The sequence below is a fragment of the Amblyomma mixtum genome, chromosome 3, assembly GCF_055824585.1.
Source record: "Amblyomma mixtum isolate Tamu chromosome 3, ASM5582458v1, whole genome shotgun sequence".
Taxonomy (NCBI): Eukaryota; Metazoa; Arthropoda; class Arachnida; order Ixodida; family Ixodidae; genus Amblyomma; species Amblyomma mixtum.
The window spans coordinates 259,192,948-259,201,570 of NC_143014.1; the positions used below are offsets into that span (position 1 = coordinate 259,192,948).

Below are 8,623 nucleotides of genomic sequence, written 5' to 3' on the forward strand. Positions count from 1 at the left end.
AAAGATTGTATCCATTTTGTCACTGGCGGCTACCCGGCGGTGCTGGGCATCGAACCCCGCACATCCTGCATGCTTCGAAACTGCTTAAACTACTAGGTCGTAGCTACGGTACCCTTTATGCGCTATAGCGTTAGGGAGCTAGTGTCGCCGAAAATCCCACGCCAGCGTGGGACTCAGATTAAGTGCAAGCAGCATAATCTCGAGACGCAGCGCATCGAACCTAAGGATGCACAAGCTCGAAGTAGTAGTGAGGGCAGCGTAGCTTCTAGTGAAGGGGAACGCGTCTTTCAGAATGAAGCAAGTTATTATGTCTTAGCGCAGAGAAGAGGACTTAGATCTGTTTTTGCTAACCACTTAGCGCGGGTCAGAGAAGAAATGGTTTAGCAAATTAACGTGGCCGCAGTGCCTGCTGACCCTATTGCGATGTCAGGCCGCTGATGTGATTCCCGCTTGACTAAACAGGACGCAGACAACTATGGCATTATAAAGACAAGCCTCCTAATGAAGTACAGAAACTCAGCGGAAACATTCAAGCAAAAGTTTCAGAACTCCGTTAAAGCAAACGGTGAGTAATACCAAGAGTGTGATCAACAAACTCATAGGACCGCCATGTTATGAAGAATTCTTAATGCATTCGGGATTTTTCCAAAATTCACAAATTTGGACACCGTCTAGAACCCACCTTCTGTCCTACAGAACACTATAACACATTCTACTTTAGGGACGTGAGTCATTCCCGCAGTATGATTAAATAAACTCATAGATCCGCCTTCCTGTGACGAATTCTTTTTGAATTCAGGATTTTTCCTAAATTCATGGATTTGGAGACCATCTAGAACCCGTCTTTTGTACTACAGACGCGTAATATGACGAAAACAGCATGACACATTCTACTTTAGGGACGAATGGCGCAAATCCCTGCCACTGCTGACAGCGATCAGTGGATAAGAACCATGTACTGACACGTGATTTGCGCCCGTCATCACCACCCACGACTCGCGGCTCATGCCTTCAAACGCCATCTACGTTCCCGGGAAACAGACTGGATCCACCCCTGCATGAACTGCGCATGACATTGACGTCCGCGGTGCTCTGTAGAATGAAATACCATCCGCAGTCTGCTTAAAGAGTGGTCAGGGCGAAACTGCTTGATTCAAGTCTCCGACCATTTTCTTCTTTCCACAGGTCAGTTGCACTTCCGCTAAAATGAGGGCTGGTGATGAAGTACTAGTATAAGTTGCACAGTGTTCACATACATGTAACTAGCATATGATTGTTACATTGTATACGTGCTGACCTGAAGGCACCCCCCCCCCCCCAAACTGAGCTCATCGGTGTAGAGGTCAGAGGCATATCGTGGGCGGCAGGGGTGGAGGCGGACGCCCGTGCTCCGTACCGGCCCCTTATTAATCTGTAGATTATTCGCAGGCAGCTCCACGCCATGTACATCAACCCAGGCTGCACACGCCCACCAACCTCTTTCATATCAGCGAAAAGACGCAGATCAGACGGCACTTCTAGCTCCTCACCAGAAAGTGGTGGCAAGAACAGTGTACATTTATGTTTGCATTTTAGGAATGTCTGGTAACCTGTAAAATTAACTTTTCTTTCCTCTTTCAGAGCGAGAAGTTGGAGAGAAGTGTGCATCATTATCAAACAACACAAGTCCGTGGAAGCTATGGAGAACATTCAATGCAACATCTATATATCGCAAAACTTGGTAACCAGATGAACATTTTGTGTTGCCGTTACAGACATCTCGAACCACAGTTGTGAATACTGTCTTTCCTTATTGCTTGCAGGGATGAAGGAAGTTGATGAAGGAAGTGACACTCGCCCGCGTATTTAAGGGATCCGACGCGAGTGACGCGGCGATTCATCAAACTGTAATACTTTAGTGCGGTAGCTGTCGTCGTGCATGGTCTGCGTTCATCATGATCTGAGGTCTCGCCACTGAAAACTCCGTGAGTACTGTTTTTCGCTGCTTAGCAGTGTTCTTCCCGTGAATTGTTTTAGACCCGGAAAACGCGTTGCACTCCTGAAAGAAGCGCGCAGACTAGGCTTAATGTCGTCGACAACGGGAAAGCATTCTAGGGCTCTGCAATGATGGGCCTCTCCTCGGCAGTCGGCTAAAGAAAGATGAATGCTTTCTCTCAATACATAGCGAGCTGATATGAGTGCGGTAAGTTTTAGTCATTCTACCAATATATCTCTTCTCAGTGACCAGACTGAGGCGTTTTTTATATATTTTCGTATGCTAATCATAGTCTCGTCCTTTCCTTCTACACGAGCCACAATAGTTGTGCTTATCTGAGAGTGACACCAAAAGAATTCCAACAAGAACCAACTCCGCCTGGTTCTTTACAGCTCCAATTCAGAGCTGCACAGTTCGAATGCATTCTTAGGTTTTTTAAAGAAACAAAATTTTGCAAAAACCGTGTGTAAGGCATAATGCACGATTAAAAAAAGAAGTTTTACATAAAATTTCAGTTAGCCGAAAGCAAAGTCTCCTAAATAACCGAATAAACAAAATACGGGAATGAATGGTGCTCAAATACTTTGTGCAAGAAGATAAAAACACATTAAAAGAGAGCAAAAGTATGCTGTGTGCTTAAGTCTCCTTACGTGCGGAAATGCGAAGGCTGTGTGCTGTTCGCCCCCTGCGCCATCTGCTAGACCAGCGGCTTACATTGCGAGGGGAATTTTAGTTGGTGCCGCATGATGGCGCCACGACTGCACGCCAAGAATGGAGGAAATTTACCGGATCTTGAAGATAAGTTTTAAAGAACTGCGCCTTCATTAAGTTCTAAATGTAGGCAGAGGAAGTGTTGGTAAATCGGCAGCACTCACGTCTCGCGTGCCGGCGACCTCTTTTTGATTTCCTCCTAGGCCCCACTTTTCTTATTCTAATTACCATACAAGTGCTGAAGCTTTTGCTGGCAGCCTCTGTCTGCAACTTCCGTCCGCGCCACTCAAGAGCGGATAGTCTACGCCTACAGCTTGCGTCCACGCCACTCATAAGCCAAGTGTCACAAAACTCGGCGCATTTTTCAACAAAAACAGAAATAGCACGCGCCGCGAGAACAGCGGAGAAGAAAACCCTGGAGGGCGACTAGCCTTTTGTGTGTTGCTGCCCTCTCCACCATCGCTCGCCGGCACGGCGCCAAGGAAATTCATCAGCCTAAGACATCGAACCTTCGAGAATGTCATAGTTGTTTCTACTCAATGCTGCTGTGGAGGACGTAGCCTCGAGTGTGATAAGCGCCGGACCAATGGAGAGGCACGGCCGGCGAGAGAAGGACATTGCACAGCCGATACTGTGTGTACGTGCGTGCCTGCCTTGGCGCGAACAACGAACAGACGCGGAGAATGCCTATATGTGAAGGGCCGTGACCGCCGTCTGTCAGCCTGACCCGCCGTTTAAGCTTCAGAGAAGCGTGTCCGTCCGACTCTCGGGACAACTCCACTCGCCCATCCACGGTCGAACGACACAGCGTGCGCCAGTCTGCGAGATGGCACCGTAGTGAACGTCTGGTCGTCGGACTGTCGCAGTGCCCGGTGAACAAATTGTGTTTTGTTTGTTTGCCTCTCCCTTGTGTTAGGGCACTTTAAGAGCAATAATTCATTTGTATTGTAGTTTCTCTGGAGTGTAACTTTCGCACGAATCGTCGCGTTCGCTCGGCGCGCATTCGCTTTGCCTTTCTTTCTCGGCGGTGTTCTGGCCGACTTTTTCAGAAGAGTAAACTTAACCACCGGCTTTCGGCGATGATGTCGCCTGCGAAATCAGACAGTCAGCGGTGCGTCACTCCCTCTGCATTCTGCGCCACCACTTTGAATGGCTGTATAAAGCGACCTCGCTCGCCGACAGCGAGTGCGTTGAAGCGGTCCCCACCACGGCCTGAGACAGCCGCCACCGGCAGCGTCACCGACGAGCCTGGTACCCCAGGCGACGGAAGTGTAACTTTCGACGAGTGCCCACGCGTGTTACTGAAGCGGCTTACCGAAGAAGAGATTTTTTCCGCAACAGGTTACTGCGCCTCGCAGTATAACGGGTGAGCCTTCAAGCAAGAGTATGAGGTGGAAGATGTCCTGGCTATTAAGAAGGAAAAGGATCGAACACTGTTCTTCATCAAATGGAAGAACGGGAGCATTAGGTTCAAATCTTGGGAGACTGAAGAGAGCGTGCAGAATTGCATCATGTCCTTAGTTCTAGACTGCTGCATTCGGACTAACTCCAGCTACAGAGGCAGCCTCGTCCAGAGGGCACTTCGGCTTGCCTGCAGGGGCGACGATCCGGATGTGGCCGTGCTGAGCAGGCTGTGTGGCTTCAGCATGCCAGAAAATGGATTTATCAGAAAGCAGAAGATTGCCGACATGAGGAAAGAGGTCCTGAAACTGTCGACGAATCAGTCAGCGCAGATTGTGCGGGTGTCGAAGGTTTTTGGGTCATGGGAGTCATTTTGTCGGCTTGTCGAGGAGAGGCAGGAGTTGGCCAAGACAATCCGCTTCTGGGAGCTCTACATCCAGGTGGCTTCTGGCGCATACGACACCTGCAGCACCAAGCCACTGCTGCGCGTCGAAAACCACGTTGACCAGGAAGCACCGCCAACTGGCTTCGTCTACATCAAGGACTTTCTGCCGGGACCAGGCGTGGAGTTCCCCGATGACCCCAAAATGGGCTGCAGCTGTGATGACTGCTACCAGCGACGCAAGGGCTGTTGCCCGGCATTCAACGAGGTCAATTTTGCCTATACGGCCAACGGCACGCTCTGTGTCCCCTTTGGCAGCCCCATCTGTGAGTGCAACCGCTACTGCAAGTGCGACATCAGCTGCCCCAACCGTATGTGCTCACGCTGTATGTGCTCGTACGAGTGATTGCGAAATCCTCTGTACCGTCCGATTGATGTACAAAATTTGTTTTCTATGCGAACGTTTGTGCTGCGACCCATTCTCTGACTAGCGACTGGCGAAAGCAGGGCGCCAAACAACCAAACCTCTTGTCACATGGTAGCTGGTCTCTGCTGAGCATGCCACGCTGAGTCGAGCGCATCCCCTTTGCGTCCGAGACCTCTACCTACACACGCTCTAAGTGTGTCCGGAATGCGCTGAAGTGCGCGAAGTGCTGACACCAAGAAAGGCTTTCGACTTAAAAGGTGAAAAGTGAAAAACACAATGTTATAGGAACACTCTGGCATGCCAGCGGTCACAACGTTTCTGTATTCCTCCGCAAAAAGTTTTTACCGTACTTGACTCCCTCTCCTACGCGAACAGCACCCTCAGGTGCACCTACGGGTCACCGAGACTGCTACAACTCACCCGAAAGCCGGTCTTGTCTTGGCCTTATCTCACAATTTCGGCTTCAGGAAGGTCATACAAAGGGGAAATCTGCTGAAGGACCATTCGACAACGTGGGTCGAAAGGATACCGCACAAGATTTGAAGATAAACCCACTTTCACGAACACCGACGAAGAAAAGAAGACGCCGCTGCCGCCGCCGCGATCAAGTTCTGGTGAACTGCTGGCTAAACGTTACAGGCGATCATGACCCCTACGCCTGGCCCCTAGGGGTCACGGCACCGTCTTCATTGCACAACGCTCAACCGTCAGGTACTTCCAGGTTTTGCTGATCGCTGTCCTTACTCTTACTGGTTCACCGTTCTGCCTCTCGAAGAACCGGCTTCCTTCCTGAACCAGCTATCAGCGAACTGCAGACTCCCACCAAGCCCGCAGAAATCCCTCTCGCCAAGTCTGGTCAAACCGCTCGCTTTCGGTTGGCAACTAAAAACAGCATCGGCTCGCCCTTTGCATCCCCCATAAAAGCGCGCGAACTTGGACGCCGCTTCGGGTCACGGCATCGTCTTCGTTGCACAACGCTCAAACATCATGTACCTCCAGGTTTTGTTGATCGCTGTCCTGAGTAGCCTGTCGCCTGCTGACTCTTTCTGGCTCGGCGTGGCGCCTCCCGAAGAACCGGCTGAATTTCTGGACCATCTATAAGCGACCTATCACAAAAATTGGCGCACGCTCACAACTGTGTAGAAAGTGTCACGGGTGAACTGCAGTGTGTACTCTACAGACCGTATTAAATAGCACTGTCCGCCACCGCTCCCGCCAAGTCTGGTCAAACCGCTCGCTTTCTGCTGCAAAAGTGAATACTGCATCGGCTTGCCCTTTCCCGCCGCCATATAAGCGCGCCCACTTCGACGCCCCTTCGGGTCACAGCACAGTGCTCAGCCGTTCAGTACTTCCATTTCAGTTACAATGGTCCTCAGTGTTATCCAGACGACGACGTTTGTGTTGTAGCGGTGTCGTGGCTGCGGCATTCTTCCAAGCGCTTCCGTGCCGTACTGGCGTACCTTCGGCGTCTCTTGCTACTTGGCAGCGATATTAAACCTCACCTCTGACCTATGACCAAGGCTCAGGAGGACAAGCTGTACTATCTTGCTGAGGTAACTAGTTACACGTCTAGGCGCTGGACATACTAATAATCCCGAATCTATTAACAAAGTTCTCAGCAATCATATTACGCTTAAGGGCGACTTGGAAGTCTTACCGAGCGCGTCCAGGAGCTTCAGTCAAAGGTCGAATGATTGTCAAATATTCCAGCCGCCAGGAATGTGGATCAAGGAATTTGTGAAATACAACAAAAGACCTACGACCTTCAAAACCGGTCTCGAAGGTCGAATGTACTGTGCTTTGGTACCGAGGATACTGACGAGTGTGAAAACTGGGAGGCCTCTAAACGTCTCGTTATCCACTTTTGTAGCGAGAGGCTCTGTGTCCCTGCGTATTCCATCGACAGAGCCAATCGGCTGGGCCACTTTTTGACCAGCAAACGCCGTCCTATAACTGCTAAATTTTCTAACGACAAGGATGTAGAGGCTGTGATCAGTACGGGCTTCAAGCAAAAAAACAAAACCTTCCGCATTTTCCGGGACTATTCCGGGCCCTCCATGTAAACGTCGCAAGCTTCTGCAGTTTTGTAAGACGATTAAAAAAGAAGGTGACCGTGTGCGTCTGCTTTTCAAGAAGCTTTTTATCAATGATAATATGTACGAATGGGACACTGATTCTCATCGTGCTCTATGCGTAATATTTGCTTTCTGTACACTAACATCCGAAGTGCCTTGCCGAAGAGCGTCGGCCTTTCACCCCTCATTGATTCATGCTCACCATCACTGGTACCTCATTCCGAAACATGGCTTAAAGATACCGTTCATGATGATTGTATTTTACTACATGGGTCATTCTTTCATTTTTTATATGTGATAGGAACTCTCGCAGAGGAGCCACTGTCCTTCTCGCTCTCCGAAAAAAAAATTTATGGTTCTACCAGTCAATGTTACTTCACTTCTCGAGTCCGTTTCAGTCGCAGTGCCGTGCGGGGCAACTAGCATAATCAGTGGTGCTTTTTATTGTCCGCCTGACCTCATAGCTGGCTACTCGGAAGAATTTTCTCGAATTCTGAGTGAGGTGCGTACGCGTTTTCCTAACAGCAAGTTGGTCATTTTCGATGATTGTTATTTCCCAAGCATTAATTGCCACTCGCTCGCCGTCCTACCCAGCCAGTCACACTGAAGCACATGCTTTCTTTGCTCCTGTCTTGATTTTTCGTTAACGCAGCTCGTTCATCTACCGACGCGACCCAGAACTAGTACAGCTAACATTTTGTACCTTGTGTTGATTACAAATCCAGACATCTGATGATGATGAATTTTTATGCCGCAAGCGCATCTGTGGCCAAAGCGCGCCAGATGAGGTGTTTTCGTCTACTCAACGTTTTCGTGCACTCGTCTACTCCCATGCAATTCACCAGAAAGATGTCGACCACCAGGCCTGGGGGAAAGATTGTATCCATTTTGTCACTGGCGGCTACCCGGCGGTGCTGGGCATCGAACCCCGCACATCCTGCATGCTTCGAAACTGCTTAAACTACTAGGTCGTAGCTACGGTACCCTTTATGCGCTATAGCGTTAGGGAGCTAGTGTCGCCGAAAATCCCACGCCAGCGTGGGACTCAGATTAAGTGCAAGCAGCATAATCTCGAGACGCAGCGCATCGAACCTAAGGATGCACAAGCTCGAAGTAGTAGTGAGGGCAGCGTAGCTTCTAGTGAAGGGGAACGCGTCTTTCAGAATGAAGCAAGTTATTATGTCTTAGCGCAGAGAAGAGGACTTAGATCTGTTTTTGCTAACCACTTAGCGCGGGTCAGAGAAGAAATGGTTTAGCAAATTAACGTGGCCGCAGTGCCTGCTGACCCTATTGCGATGTCAGGCCGCTGATGTGATTCCCGCTTGACTAAACAGGACGCAGACAACTATGGCATTATAAAGACAAGCCTCCTAATGAAGTACAGAAACTCAGCGGAAACATTCAAGCAAAAGTTTCAGAACTCCGTTAAAGCAAACGGTGAGTAATACCAAGAGTGTGATCAACAAACTCATAGGACCGCCATGTTATGAAGAATTCTTAATGCATTCGGGATTTTTCCAAAATTCACAAATTTGGACACCGTCTAGAACCCACCTTCTGTCCTACAGAACACTATAACACATTCTACTTTAGGGACGTGAGTCATTCCCGCAGTATGATTAAATAAACTCATAGATCCGCCTTCCTGTGAC

General features: G+C 49.4%; 1 pseudogene; it reads left to right on the top strand.

Moving 5' to 3' along the window:
- The first annotated feature begins 3,673 nt into the window (after nt 1–3,673).
- Nucleotides 3,674–4,875, top strand: LOC149354543 (histone-lysine N-methyltransferase SUV39H2-like; annotated as a pseudogene).
- The last annotated feature ends 3,748 nt before the right edge of the window (nt 4,876–8,623 follow it).